A 16296-nucleotide genomic window follows, 5' to 3' on the forward strand; every position below is an offset into this window, starting at 1 on the left:
CAGGAGAGGAGGCCCAACTGTACACTTCTTCCTAGAAATGGAGCAAATGAGAGTCTGACAAGGCCTGGAAGTGGTATGTTTTTAATGTGTAATAGGATTCTTTTTTAATCCTCTCATTAACTTGAACTACATTTAAATATTTTCTAGTGGATTAATTTGACATTTAGTAAAAGAAAGATGTTTGTGGACTTTGTGTAGGTTCTCCCCCTCCTTGAAAAAACTACTCAATTTCTTTAATTTCAACTACCATGATGATTTTAGAATCCTTTTACTTTAATCTTTTTAAAGTAATGATTTCTCCATGTTGCTGTGACCAGTCTTTAGATGATTTTGTTCTGGCTATAAATGTATATGAAGTGTTATCTTCTAAGGTTATTAGTTTATCATTTTCTGCAGATGATCACTGAAAGTTGGATGTAAAAAGTGTATGTCATTGTGTATGGCAGCATACATAGCATTTCCTGGTTTTGGTTTCTTTTCAGCTGTCTCTTGGACTTTTACAAATGATAATTGGTAGTTTTTTTCCATTCCTGACAAGAATGCATTCTCTGTTCAATAGCTGAAGAACGGTACAGCATGCGTTCAGCCTCCAATTTTCAGTTCTTTCTCTACCTCAGTTATAGACTTTATTGCTATAATCAAGAATTACGCAACTTCTGATTACTATCTTATATACCTGGAAAGTGTTATTTTCTTCTTTTGTCTTTAGTAAGCTCTCCAAGGAAATACAAAATAATAACATGCCATATGGTAAATGGAATCAGCTGTGACACCATGCTGCATCTTCTATCATGTGGTATTTTACAATATGACATCCTCAAGTTTGTAATTGATGAATATTGCATCTCGTAACAGTTCTGGTTATATACAGTATGCTGCTTCTCCCATTAGCAGCATCCTTGTCAGTGCTGTTTGACTGTTTTGTATCTAAATACAGCATAAGCATTTTGTTGTAATCAACAATGCACAAAGTAAGAAAGAGGTAGGAAGGGCTTAATGTGTGGTGATTTTACTAAGAGGCACACAGTGCAATCTGTTTACATGAGTACAATATTTGCATAACCATGAGGTCAGTATCAATATGTTATTATAACATAACAACAATAATAATCACATGTAATTTGGCAATCTTGACTAAATGGTATTATGTAGAATTCCGCTTAGATTATTGGAATTGTAACAAAAGCCTTGCCCAGGGGTGGCTTTGACATCCCCTGGCGGCCACTTAGCCACTGTTTCACCCTGTTCTCAAGGCCACCTCCCCATCTGCTCTCCTGACATGCCTTGTTATAAATAAATTTTTAAAAATGTGAAGCTGCCCCCATGTTCCCTGAATGAGCTAGAATTTAAATGCTCTTCAACTGATGGGCTAATTTCCTGGCCTCCTCATCTCCTTCTCTAGCCATGCCCAAGCCTTGCAGATGTTATCAATTAATGCCTTAATCCTGCCCCCTGCCCTGCTCCCAGGCTCATTCAAGTCAATGTGCTCTCTAGCCCCAGTGTACTCTCTCTGCCCTTCCCTGGGCACTGGGTTCTATCTAGCCCTATCTTTGCCCCTCTCTGGGTGACATGCTCTCTGTAGCCCAGATTTGCCCATCTCTGGGCACTGGGATTTCTCTAGCCCCATCTCTGAACCCCTCTGGGCACTCTCTAGCCCCATTTCTAAACCTTCCTCTGCCCTGCTCCCAGGCTCTGGCCTTACTCCCAAGCCTGTTATTCTCTCTGCCCTGTTTCTGGGCCTGCTGGGACCTCCCTTTTCCCCCCATTAGTCCCAATTGCAAACTGCAGGCAAGGCAGTATTCTACTTGTCTGCCTTGCTCCTGGACTCGAGTGTATCCCTGGTGTAAATCAGAAGCTTCTCTGCAGCCCTCCTGCTCAGAAGCATTTCCTTCCATGGCTTCCAGGACCAGACTGCCTGCCCTAGTTCAGGCTGGGCCTATGTATTCTCTAAGCCCACCCCCCTTCTTATCAGGTGTCTTTCCTTAAGTGCTACCTGAGCTCTGTCTGCAGCTTCTCTTCTCTTAAAGTAACAGGAGCACTAAACTTCCTGTTATAGAATGCTTATCCATTTTATTCAAATGTCAAATTTCCTTGAATCTGAAAAAACTCTGAACTCTAATTTTACCTAACCACATGGTTGAGGGATATTAGAGTTTCCTCCATACAGGTAAAAAAATAAGCAAAACAAATAGTAGAAGTACTTTTGGTACTGATGATAAACTCAACATTAAATATAATACTGTAATTTGACTAATTTATCAAGGATTTGCCCATTTTTAGTAGATAAACCAGGAATTATATAAGGACAATTCTATTTTTCTTTAGTTATATGAAATGCAAGTGTTAAACAGGATACTGGATCATGAAAGAGAGCATGAAACACTTTAAGGGTGAGTTATAGCTTTTTTTTTTCTGGAGAAGGTGGGCAGTGAGATTAAGGGCAAAATGGTTGGATGCATAAAGTTTCTCTTTGAATCGTCCCAGCCCCAGTTTTTTCATTGAGTATGCATGACAAAAAAATTAAACTTTGTCCTTTCTAAAGGATAATCTAACCTGAAGTAGGTTCTCCTTCAAAAGCATAAAGGAAGATCATTACACACCATTCATTCCTTTCCCATCCCATATATGTGGTATCTTAGAAGAGCTAGTACATCACTGATGCCTTAGAATTTCTCAGTTACCTGTGGATGGACTGGTGACAGATGTACAAAAGATCTGTTTACTTCAGTGGTGCTCAATTTTTTTGTCCAGTGAGCCAGGGGAGCAGTGCTCAGGTTGTATGTAGGCCAAATCCAGCTGGTGGTCCAGATCCAGCATGGGGCTGTTGCAGCACAGCCCCATCCTGCCACAGGGAGGGGGCCAGGGCACAGTCTGACTCCAATGTGGCTCCACAGGGCAGAGGTGTGGCCCAGCACTGCAGGGAAAAGGGGAGGCCATGGCCTGGCCCTGCAAGGGAAAGAGGCATGGCCCATCCCCAACCTGGCCCCACAGGAGGAGGGGGTGTAGCTCAGATCCAACCCAGTCCTGCAAGGGGGAGGCAACTAGGCCCAGCAGGGTAAAGGAGTGTGGCTCAGCCCCATGGGGGGAGGGGAGTTTAACCCAGCTCCAGCATGGCCCCATGGGGGAAAAGGGGCATGGCCTAGTCCCAACCTGGCCCTACAGGGGGAAAGGGAGAATGGCCTTTTCAGCAGTGTCGGCAACTATTCAGCCTGGAGGAAAGAGCATGGACTAATTTCATTCAGTCACATGAGTGCGGGAAGGGAGCATGACTTGGATCCAACCTGCTGCCAGGGCTTGATATTGGGAATTTGGCAGTGGGGGAGGGTGACCATATATACTGGCACCACTCCCCCACTGCCAAATTTCCTGATCTGTGGGAAGCCCTGCAGGTCAGATACCTATAGCTTTGTATAGCTCATTTTGCCCATAGGCTGGAGGTTGAGAACCCCAACTTTAAAAAATATTGGCTTTGCTTTCTGCTTTGTAGTACTAGAGACTCATTTAAACAAGTATTAACATGTTGCATAGATAGGGAGACAGTTGCATAGATAGGGGGCTGTACATAAAATAGGTCTTGATTTTAAAAGTTTAATGTCAAATGTCAGTAGAACATCACTTACTGAGATGAAATATTACTTGGGAAGAAAATCTATTCTATTGGTGTGTGAATGTCTATCATTATATGTTTATATACTATACTAATGCTCAGAATTCTGGAAAAATCAAAATACATTTGAGTCATACATAGACACATGCACCCGATGCATAGGGGATGCATGCAGGTGCACGTGCACCCTCTGAGATTGGCAGTGCACCCCCTGTGAAAAGCACTGCCGACACTGCTGGCAGCACCTAAGGGCGGTTGCTGCTCACCACCTTCCCCATCCCCCCCAATACCACCGGAGGAATCTGCAGGTGGTCGCCGATCACTGCTGGCTGCTGCTGATGCAACCAACAGCATCTGCAGGTGGTCGCCAACTGCCAGTCAGCACTTGCCACCATCCCCAGCTGCCGACACTGCTGTAGCCACCTGTGGGAGCTCCCCACTTGGCCCACTGCTGACACTGCTGCAGCTGCCTGAGGGAGGCCCCCACTGCCACTGCCGCCATCACCTGTGGGCAGTTGCCGTGCTCCCCCAGCCTCTGGGGCCACACAGCGTTCATGCTTACAATGCATTGGAGAGGGTCTAAATTGCTTACCGTACTTCTCTGAAAACATTCTATTTTTCGCTCCATTAATTATTCTTGTTGCTTAGCTGTGTCACACCCAGACTTTCATACTTCTTCTTTCTTAGTCATTCTTTCAGTTGGTCTTCTCGCCTCATATTAAAGAAGTGCTGGTTTGCATATTGATTAACCTGTATTAAAAAACACCAACAATTAGATGGTGATAAACCAAAGATTTATTTTTGGTTTTTATATATTTTATATGAAGGCATATGGTACAGCAGGATGTTAACTGTTCAGGATGACATCTAAAGGCCAAACTGTGTTACCAAAGAGGGAGGGTGCATATATGAGCAGTAGGGTTGTATGAAGCTTTGGTCACCAGGTGGCTCGTGAATTCTGAGATGGTGGGGCAGATGGAGCATCCCATGGGAGCATGGGGGGTTGGGTTCCCCAGCGCACTCAGCAGTGGACCAGGAAGCGGACCAGAAGCACTTCCACTGGGGAGCATATGGCCCCCCTCCCCCATACCCCTCAGCTCAGCAACTGGTGCTTCCTTTGTCTGGGGGTGCACCTGGGGTCCCCCTGTGGCCGATCACTGACCTGGAGGGGGCATGAGGAGAGGTTCCCTGCGCATTCAACGGTAGACCCAGAAGTGGACCAGAAGTAGTTCTGGTCCACTTCCAGGTTTGCTACTGAGCATATGGGGGTGGGGAACCCCAGGGGCTCCCCACCATGCTCCTGTGAGATGTTCCATCCATCCCACCATCTCAGTGTTCACAAGCCACAACCTGGTACCTCAAAGTATATAGAAAAAACATTTAAAGCTGTGTCTACAAACTAATCGCTGATTCTCCAAATCAGCATTGAATCTTCAGATTCAGATTCGGCCGAATTGAATTGTGACAGTGATCCGAAACAATGAATAGAATCACTGTCCCCAGTTTGGGCCAAATCTGAACCAAATGCAGCCTGTTTCACACACCTCAATTCAGCACTGCTGTCATTTATATGGCAAAGCATCTTAAATCCATTTACTTGAATAACACGGTTCACATAATTTCCTTTGAGAAAATGCAAGCATCAAGAAATGCAGGAGTACTAGTAATAAAAATGCTTAATAAAATAAATTCTGGGGATCTGTAGAACAGGGGAGTCAGGCAAGATAGTCTTTAGAACAGTGGCTCCTAACATTAGGTTGCAACCCAAATCAGGGTCCACCCCTTGCTCCACCTCGTCTGCGTGTGGGGCTCTCCTGGCACATGGTCCGTGTGGCTCTTGCTGCTGCTGCACCCTATGTTCCCAGCCTGGCCCAAGCTCTGTTGGCACCACTGGGCATGAGTGAGTTGGCAGTTGGGGCGGGGTTCATGACCCGCATTTACAGTCACAGCAGAAAAAGGTTGGGAGGCACTGCTTTAGAAGCATAAGTGACACCATCAAAATGAACATTTGAATTCATCAAAGCCACAGGCTGATGTAATTAATCCATGCACTTTTGGGCCCAGTCTTACAATTTACAAGAGATGGGCCCTTGTGCCATGCTTCATTGACTCCAGTGAAGCTTACTTTAGGTCATGGACCATCTGTGCATTTGGAATTGTGGGATTAAGGCTGTAGTCTGTCCTGTCATGCTTTTTGTTCTTTTGCATGTATTCTTCCCTACTCACCTGTCCCTACCAATCTCCTTCCCTCATCCTACCTTCACCTTTTTATAAATAACCAGGCTTTAAAGCTGTGAGCTTTCAAATTAAAGTTGTATTGTTTTACTTTATTAATTTACACCTTTGGCTATCCCCAACACCTCAGTTCTAGTCCTCTGACTTAATTAAATCCAAGATAGCTATAAACACCCATATGGGGTTTTAATCACGATTATTTAATATGGCACATTTTTGTCATACAATTAGGAATAAAAAGAATTAACTCTCATAAGATATTTAATAAAAATTTAAAACTGGGGGTTTAGTTATGAGTTCTAAAACTGTAAAACAAGATTTAAAGCATAAGCTTAGACACTTTTCTAAAATAAAAATCTAGCATTAAAAAGGATTACTTCATTTATTGCCAAATTCTGCTCCCCTGGAAGACAATAGTCTGACTCCTTTGGATCAGGAGCAGCTCCTCTGCACACAAATGCCTAGGAATATTTATCATCAATTTATTTGAATTACTTGTGCAATTTATTTAGTCCAGTTAATTAAGCATTGTCCAACTGTGTCAGAGCCTGTGTTGGTGGCTTTTTACAGTCTGTGTGGCAGAGAGGGGCATAGATATGCTGCACTGGATCAAGTCCTGAATCTAAGATGAATTAATGCAGATCAAAAGGAAATAAAGACTAAATTTTGCCTGTGGATTATTTGATCTCCCTTTTTCTCACTGCCAAAAGCATTTCATGTAATAAGCACCAACCTCAACATTCTTTACCAAGCAGTCACTGTTATCTTGTGCATCATTTATTACAAAGTACTGTGATTAATCCCATCTTAATATAATTTAGGATGTACTATGTATTTCCTTAGAGCATGCCACATTCCATTAAGGTGTCCAGCTTTTCACAGGGAGGATATTAAATAAAAATAGTTTGTTATATGCCTGGAAATGCATGCAATACAGCAAAGCACCATGTTATCTGTGATTAGTTTGCAGAAGCCATCTGTCATCTCCCCACCCCCATGTTAGCTAGGAAATCAGAGAGACTGGAGGAGAGAAGTATATTTACTTTTGACAGCACAACCACCTGTTACCATTAATTTTAGTTAGCTGAGAGGCAAATGTGCTGGAAAGGAAGGCAATTGTAGTGTACTGGGAGCAAGTACACTATTGATAGGAAGCCCTTTAAGATCTTGAAAAAAACTGTTTATGGTATTGTCCAGAAGAGGTGTGCAGAAGCAGTTTATAGCTGAAAACTGGAAGCAAGAAGCAGAAATTTGTGTCAAGTAGGATATTCAGGCATCTTTCAGTAAGAAGATGGTGGACAATTGGGATTCCATGTTGAAAGAGCAAGCTCTTTTGTACTAATGATAGCAAGGGATTCCAAAATTAAGCACAGCAGGTAGAAAAATCTTGCAGAGATTCTATGATATTGCATATTCGTGAAGTGAAATATGCTTTGGATTTTTAGCAAAAGCTAACATTTAACTCTTCCAAGTTCGAAAGAATATATGCTTTCCTGCTGCTGCTCAAGTGTCATCCAAACTCCCTGTTACACTTGTACCACTAAAGTATTGGAGTGGTTTCTCTGATGCTAATGAAGTCATCTCATATTTAGATGTTGCTAAATAATATCTGCCAGAATGGATATATCCAAGGGGCTAACTGTCACAGGGGCACTCAGGTGCCCTGTTCCTAAGAAGGGAGAAGGGCAGCTGCCAATCTTCAGGGCAGCTCAGGTGCCGGTTGCTGGGGCAACCACACTGGTCAGGTGACCAGAAGGGGGCAGGGCTGGGCCTTTATAAACAGCCCAGGCTGAAGCCTAGGTAGCAGTTCCCCTCTGGCAGTCTGAGGAGCAGCAGCTCTGCTGTGGAGCAGAGCATGGCACAGCTGCCTGACTGACTGAGCATCTACATGATGAGACAAGGTAGAGAGGGCCCTGACAGGAATGTATGTTATAGCTGCGAGGCTTAGTTTTGTGTTACAGCTGGTTGGCCTATGGCTTTGTGTTTGCTGTGTTGTTGGTTGTGTAAAACCGGAGGATCGGGTGAGGCTATAAGGGGTGGAAGGAGGCCTTACAGGAGCGCCCCAATGGGGTGGGGGTTCCTGGTGCCAGTGAGGGCACGATAGTCAGGTGCCAGAGACGGCACACGCATGCGGAATAGGGGGCCAGGTAAGGCTACGGCCACCTGAGCCCTATTGGGGAGAAGCCCGAGCAGGGCGTAGCATGATAGTCAGGTGCCAGCAATGGCACACTCATATGGACTAGGGGGCCAGGTAAGGCTACAGCCGCCTCAGCCCTATTGGGAGAAACCTGAGCAGGGTGTAAGACCCCACACGGTGGGTCAGGGGACCAGGCACGGCTACGGTCACCTGAGCCCCAACCGTGAGAAGTACGGGTGATGAGACTTGAGTGCGAGTGAGCGCGGGAAGCGCTAGGCACAGGCCCGAGTGCGAGTGAGCGCGGGAAGCGCTAGGCACAGGCCCGAGTGCGAGTGAGCGCGGGACGGATGGGAGGCAGGCCCCAGTAGGGCCCTGTCTGTAAGAGAGAAGCCCCAGGAGAGGGCGCAGTCTGTGAGTAGAGAGCCCGGTAAGAGTGAACATTCAGGTGGAGGCCTTTAGAGAAGGCCTCTAGGGAAAGTAGATTGGCAGGATAACATCTGGAAGATCTGTGAGGCTTGGGGTGTGCTAAAGGGGAGGTAGGAGGCACGCATAGCCCATAAGGCTGGGGTGCACCAGGTCACTCTGTACAGAGTAGGAGCCCGGACAATCCTAGCACCGTGTCCAAGGCGACAAGAGGCAGCCTCCCTTCTAAAACTATATAACAACAAGACGTGGCGGGCGAGAAAGAGGGTGCTGGATTGTCTACTTGGCATGGTAGGGGGCGCTAGAGAGATCACGGCCGCTCTTAGGCCCCGCTCCGTGACACTAACTTATGGAAAAGAAATATTTTTGCATTTGGTATGGATTAAATTTCAGCAAATTGCAGGTGTTTTAAAGAAACAGATCAAGAGAGCAAAGGAAATCCCTCTCGGTTCCACTTAAAACTGCTTTACGTTATTCTTCTTCCAAATGCACAAGGTAAACACTGCACCTGCTCCATCATGACTGACATATTGCAGCCCTCAACATTTCCAGTGAAAGGCAATTGTTTTGTTTACTGAGTAGTGCTGGTATTTCTACGGCTGGGCATAATCACTTGGGGAAATAAGTGTATAAGTGCTTTCATCCCTCATTCCTTTCTTTAAAATGTACACCTTGCTAGGGCTTAGCATTTATACTAAAATCAGGAGAGACAGCTTTTCTGGGAGCCACTGGTTAAAATATGGCCAGAGCTTCCAGTGAAAGTATTAGGGGGAAAAAAAGCAGAGATATAAAAGGCATGCACACTTTTAAGAAGAGGAAGTAGACCATCCAAATCATTGTACCTGCCTAGCTCTAAACTAATTTTACTCCTATTCTTTCAGCCTACCCATCAACATTGTTGCTCTTTTTACAGTACAAATTTATAGTAAGTGTTTCTAGTTCAATCAATTTCCATGGTAACTTAAGCTCTGTTTTATAACGCTTTGTGTTAAAATAGTTTGGCTAAAATAAGAATGACTGCAAATATTTATCCACCTTTTGAACCAAATCTTCTCTAATACCCATAAAAATTCAGGTAAGGCTATCTGCTGCAGAATACCTAATCCCACTCTGCCACTGCATCCCCTTTAGCTGGGCTGTAACTGCCCCTCCAGCCTCTAGAAATCTCGCTTGATCTAGGTGAGTCATTGTGAGGTTTAGCATACTGAATGATGCCAATCATTTTGTTCTTTGGAATTTGAAAAGGCATAACAGATTTGAATCAAGTGGCAGAAGGGCTGACAGAGTCCTTGTGCATGGGAGAGAGGTGAGGAGGGTGAGGCAGGCAGGCCTCCTGGGCTAGGGTCACATATTACACACAAACTGGTTTAAGTGATCAGAAGCTTGTTTAAACCTGTAACAGAATAGACACTTAGTGCACATAAATCAGTTTCAAAAGGGCTGAAACCAGTTTGAGATGAACCTGGTTGAATGTAGTATCAGACTTAACTGATTTGGCTCAAAGCAGTTTGTATAATGTCTATCCCAGACCCCTTTCTGGTTTTAGTTAAGCCAGACTCCCCCAGCATCCCAGCATGCTCTCTGCACTGGGCTCGCTGTTCCACAGCAGAGCCGGCCCCACTCCCTGGCTGGAGCTCTGGCACAGACTGCAAGCATCTGCCTGGCTTTCCGCTGTCTTCCCCTCTGTCTTACAAAGACACCTCTCAGCATTAGCTAGCATATCACATGCTGGCTATGGTCTATGCTATAGGAGACTGGTTCCTTCCTTGGAAAAACTGTTTAAGAACTTGAACTACTGGAGAGAGACTTTGTGTTCTGATGGGGTGATAAACATTGAGTTAAGGGTGATAAACACTGTGTTATCAGCTGCCTGCTGGGCTACTTAGGAGCAGGGGAACCCCTCCCTAGTCAGAGCATTCTGCTGGGGACTGGCTACGCATCCCTCAGCTAAGCACTATGGAAGGGACAGGAGGTCTTCTCTAGCATCCCCTCCCCCCCTCCCCCCCAGCTTTTAGCCTGAGCCACTGCAGGCATGTGCCTGCATTTCTGGGATGTCTATATGGTTACAAACTAGTTTAGCCTAACCAGGTTAGATTAGCCAGCAAAGATGTAATCAATTCAGGCTAAAGCTTTTTGAATGTCTGTCCCTAGTCCTGCTGGCCTTTCATTCTTCCTTCAGGAGTGGGAATGAGAAGCCCTTGTAAGATGGGCAACCATCTATGGTAATAGACATTTGGGAAGGCATCACCAGTAGAGGGAGAGTTAAACAATAGGTTTAAAAATTAGTTCTATAAGGTTCAGATTACCTTGATATGTCAACCTCACATTGATAGTTACTCTCAGTCTGCTTCCTAAGTCTTGTCTTGTATCTCTCTGTTTTTTTATTTCTCCACTAGAGTGACCAATTTGACACAATTAGCTCTATCAGTCTCTTTCATAATTTTACTTTGTGTCACCTTGCAGTAGTCTCTTTTCCACTGAGAAACTCAGTATACTTTATACCAAAATGTCAAGCCTCATGATATTACAGATCATGGTGTTTATTCCAGGATAAATAAAGAAAAGTCTTCAAAGATTTTGCAAGGGTGAAACCAATAGTGTTTTTCAGACATTATCCTAAGAACCTATTAAATTTCGAAGAAATCAATAGCTTTTCTTTAGAATTTAAAAATCACCCTATAAATTTGATAGCAGGGCTATAATTTTCATAATGGCTTGAAGAACTGTTGAAATTTTCTATAAGCTTATTACTGTACATAAAGTACCATAGGATTTTTCCGGAGCGTAGTTTTGTTACCTGCCATATACTTTAATGAATGCCAGATTCTGATGGACTCAAACATACTAATTTGTTTCACAGGACTTTTATAAACAAGACTTTTTAAGATTTCAGGTTTTTGCCCATTATCTTACTTATAATTACTTAAATATTTCCACTAAGGGGCTAGTAATTTTCTTATATAGCAGAAGCATAATTTCACTTGCTTTGCATCTTATCCCTTTGCAAATACAAGACAGTATCTTTCTTACCTTTTCTAATAGGACAGAATAGGGCAGTGATCTCCGTGATTCTTCAAAAGTACAATGTAAAACATGTCCTGATTAATGTGCTAGATAACAGGGCAATTTAATGTATATCTATACTACAATATCTAGCTTGATGCATTACTACCCTGTTAACTTTCCATTTGTAAACTGAATCTGCCTGTTGTTTTCTGAACCTGCTTGTCTGAACAATATGGATCCTTTGAATTTTGATTAAAATTTCATTAAAGTATTTTTCTCCAATTGTCATTCTGATTTTGAGCTTTATCTACAAACTAGAAATGTTGTTTTCAGTATCTTTGACTAGATTGTTGGTGTATATAGAAGTGACCCACAAGTCAGATTTAGGACTTTAACTATACCCCTTTAAACTTCCTTTACACGTAAAAAAAAAAAAAAAAAAAAAAAAAAAAAAAATCTATTGCTACCTTTGCCCCCTGCTTTCTGCATATTACTCAAAATAGCAGTCTAATGAATCCTATATGCCATAACACTTATTGCTATAGATGTTAATTTCTCTTGATTCTAATGAATAGACTAATATTTATAATTTTAGTGCTTTTGACCATTCTATCTAAAATAATTCTGTGTAATGGGATTTCATTCTCTGGTGATATACATCACCACAACACAACTGACATAAAATTCCAGCCAGAATTAAAGAAAGTTTACTAAAAATAAATTTCCAAAGCACTTACCTAAAACAGTAAGTTACCTATAGAAAATGGTCTTCTGTGCACTTTTTATTATATTTAATATCCAGGACAGTAGTGTGTCCTTTACTAGTTGCCGTCCAATATAATGACCCAAAGTTGTTGTACTTTTTAATGTAATTCATAGATATGACAAATCAGTTGGCAAGTATAATATTTTTTGCCGTGTGTTGCTCAATATTCCCTCTAAGGCTTGAGCTTTTGCTTGCTGAAGTTGCAAGGAAAATTCTCTTTGGACTTCAGTGGTACAGAATCAGGGACTTTTCTCCTTGTTTTGCCTTTCATTACAATGCCTTTGTTTTTTAGACATATCCTTTGTTGATTATTTGATTAATCTTTACTAGCATTTTTAGCAATATTGGTATCTGTTGCTCATTTTTTTTTCCCACTATGGAGTATTTTTAGTGTACTTCTTATATTCTACTGTAAACAATTATTATTCTTTCAAAAATCATGCTTTTACTATATTGCTTCTGATAAAGCCAATGTACTGTTCTAATATGTTAATTTTTACTTAATTTGCATTCCTTTAATATCGTCTTATTTAATACTTTTTTTTCCCCCCTGTACTGCCCTTTCTAGAGACATTTTATCATCATTTGAAAGCGGATGATATTATGATTAAGGAAGAACAAACCTGCTTGGATAAAATAATAAATGACTCAAATATTCAGTCATCCTTCAACTTTCACATTACACTTCTCTTGAAGGCTCAGTGAACTACAGCTAAATAAGTGAGGTTTTTAAACAAAGTGTGCTGATCATGCAGTACCAGTTTACTGAGAGCCACTATACATACCACTGTAATTTGAGCTGCGCAAACCCTGTATTGATGCCTGTTAGCACGGATCTCTCTCACTTCTAAAATCTCCGCTTAGCCAGAACTGTCTTTCCTCCCTGTCACTGGAAGTCTCCTGCTGTCCTGATATCTCCTTGACCCTAGGCCTCCCTCTCATTTTCCATTTCTTTCCTAAAATTTCTCTCATTCTTCCCTTCTCTGATTTCACACCTTTTCAAATCTCTTCTCACCATGCTGGCAGAAAGGTAATGTGAAGAGAATTTTGAAGTGATAATCAGGATGTGATGCAGAGGGTAGGTGAGCAGGTGAATGCAGTTACTGGAAACATTAGTGAAATAGAAGGAAAGAAATCATACACTGGAAGGGTTTTGGTAGCTCAGAGAAAAGGAAAGAAGTTCCTGGTCTCCCCCTCTTTCTTCTCTTCCTGTCATCAACACAACAGAAATTTAGTAGCACTTCAGAAGCAGGATTAACACAACTTGTTTTTGTTTGTTGTTTGATTTGATTTGGGTTTTTTAATAAATGTGATTTGCAAGCTAAAATTTCTTACAGAAATGAAGGGATTGTTGACTTACTACATCGGGGTGGCCAATGATTTCTGGCAAAGGGCCACTTACCAAGTTTTGACAAGCTGTCGAGGGCTACATGGGTAGCCCTGCCCCTTGATAGGTGCCCCGCCCCCTGGTCATCTCCTTGGGACTGTAAGTCCTGCCCCTAACCTCTGACCTGTGCCACTGGAAGTCCCTCCCCTTGTCCCTGGAAGTATTCCTGTGGGGAAGAGGTTTTGCCATCCTAGAGGGGGGAAAAAAACAAACTAAATACTAAAAATCAAACGCCCATAATAATATATTTTAATTTAATTAAAAAAAAATATATTTTTGTCCTGATTTTTGTGCATTTGTGTTGTATATACAAAAGTGATTGCATGTGGGGGGTTGTGTGAATGTGTATGTGGGTATGGGAGCCACATAGTATAAGGTGGCCACCTGGTGGGCAGGCAGGAAAGTGGGGAAAGCGGCATGTGGTGGGGCGGGGGTGGAAGCAAGTAGGAGCGTGGGGCTTGCACCAATGTCCCAGTGTCATTGCTGGAGAGGCCCAGAGCAGGGTGTGGGCTGGCAGGGGTCTGTGGAGCCGGGACAGAGGGGGGAACTGACCCTGCTCCATAAAGCCCCTGCCAGCTGAGACCCCCTGTTCCTGCCACCCTGCTCTGGGCCCCACCGGTGCTGGCTCTGGGAGACTGGCACAGGTCCCAGGCTCCCGCCTGGCCGCTACTGGCTCCCACATGCCCTCTCACTTCCAGTGGCCCTGCCCCAGCGCCACAGTACTAGCAGGGAGCAGTGCACAGTCCTGACCCTGCATACCCCATGCTCACCCATCTGGGCTGTGCAGTGGTAGCAGGGAGCAAACTGGTCTTCAGCACGGAGGAAAAGCAGCCCTCCCACTCCACATGGCCGGCACTTCCTGCTGCAGCCACTCACAGCCTGTGTGAGGCTGTCCTGCCTCTCTGCCACGTTACCGCTGCCCCATCAGCAGTGGCAATGGAGAGCACAGGCAGCCCTGCATGGGCTCCAAGCAGCTGCAGCATGGGGTGCCAGCCACAGAGAGGGGAACAGCTGCTTTTACCCGTGTTGAGCACTAGTTCGTTCCCTGCTGCTGCTGCTAGCCTGGGCCCTGTGCCAAGTCTGAGCCTGCCTATCGGGGCTGCTGCTCAGTGCGGAGGAAAGCGCCCCTCTCCCACTCTCTGCTGCCAGGCAGTGTTTGCTGAGACTGCCTGCCCGCAGCTTGCACCGCATTAGGCTGCAGTGTGGCTGCTTCACCGCTGCCTCTGTGCTGCCCTGTGCCTGCTCCACATGGCCACTTCTGCGCACAGAGACAGTGGTGAAACAGCTGTACCGCAGCCGAGTACGGTCCAAGATCCGCTTAATTTCCTCAGTCCACAGAGAATGTCTGTCGAGTTTCAAACCAGTTCAGCATCTTTCAGGTAAGAAGAACCCAAGGCATTCTGAGCCTTACAAATATAATAACATTCTCTACATATACCCTGGAAATGAATTAGTAGCTCGTGGAAAAAAGTGCAGATGGAATATTTTTTTCCTCACGAGAAATACAATTTAAGTAGAAGAGCTGTCATTTTGAAATGAGTGCAGGTGGAAGACACACAAAGAATGTATATTTGAATCCAGCCTTAAGGTGACAAAGTTGTGGGTAATCATTACCACTGGATGGAGTACAGAGGAAGATCATTCCAGTAGTTAGGGTGGCTTGCTTGGGTCTTCATGGACCCAGTTTCCCTGCTTCATTGCTGACTTTTGAGTATCATCTTGGGCAGGTCCAGTGAAGAACAACAAAAATGATTCGGGGTCTGGAAAGCATGACTTATGATGAAAGGCTGAAAGGAAAGAACTAAGGTTATTTCGTTTGGGGAAGAGAAGACCAGTGTGGGGAGGGGATTAACCATTGTAACAGACCCTACCCAAAGAGACTGTGGAATTTCCATTCCTGGAAGTTTTTACAGACATTAGATCAGTGATTTTTAAGTTTGAGGTGCCACAAACTCCTTCCAGTCATGCCATGGGGCCCACCTCATGTGCCAGGAGATAAGCCATCTCCTTTCTCTAGGCACTTCAACATCCAGTAGACAAGTGACACCCATGCTGCCAAAAGCCTTACACTCCCAGCAGCACTGTAGGCTGGTGGGGGATGTGGGGTCATGTTTTTTCAGCCTGGCTCTTCCCTCACTTCTCCCATGCTTCTGGTTTTGGCAAGAGAGTCTATGAGTGCACGTGGCTCCAGCTGCCACATCTAAATTGCCAGAGTAGCATCCCTGGTGATGGAGGCAGTGCTTGTCCCCTCAGGTACAGACCAGGGATGGGAAGGGGGCATGAGATAGAAAAAGCAAGGCGCCATGCCATGAGATCCTTCCCCACAGCCATCCTCACTTAGCACCAGCTAGATTCCAACCTAGTGCTTCCCAACTGGGACCCACTAAATTCTCAAAAGTTACGTAGGAGTCAGCCTAAAAAAAGTTGAGAACTCTAAGTTAAAAACTTGATTGTGATCATTTTTAGCCAGGGATGATCCTATCCTGAGCAAGAGACTGGATTAGATGACCTCCAGCAAGTGACTGATAACCTAAGCCAGTCTCCTGCTCAGGATAGGATGATCCTTGACTAAATGATCTTCCTCTCACCACATTTTTCAGGATTCTATGATCCTTCTTGCCTCCATGGGTACAATTAGGATAACAGCACTTCTGTATCTCATGCTGATCTTGTGAGGATAAACGCATTAAAGACTGCCTGAAGTGCTTAGATTCTATCATGGGTTCAGATCACAT

General features: G+C 44.0%; 1 protein-coding gene across 7 annotated transcripts in view; it reads right to left on the bottom strand.

The window, feature by feature from the left end:
- Positions 1-16296, bottom strand: part of B3GALT1 (beta-1,3-galactosyltransferase 1) — a 390202-nt gene that overhangs the window by 215866 nt on the left and 158040 nt on the right. For 6 of the 7 annotated variants that reach the window (XR_016442078.1, XR_016442079.1, XM_090045553.1 and 3 more), the window contains one exon: positions 4200-4357. The gene's annotated coding sequence lies outside the window, so the exon portion shown is untranslated. Of the gene's footprint in view, positions 1-4199; positions 4358-15175; positions 15322-16296 lie in introns of those variants that run through there. The other variant, XM_090045558.1, reaches the window with a different exon arrangement.

Source organism: Crocodylus siamensis, chromosome 4, assembly GCF_052110815.1.
Source record: "Crocodylus siamensis isolate JL-2025a chromosome 4, ASM5211081v1, whole genome shotgun sequence".
Classification (NCBI taxonomy): domain Eukaryota; kingdom Metazoa; phylum Chordata; order Crocodylia; family Crocodylidae; genus Crocodylus; species Crocodylus siamensis.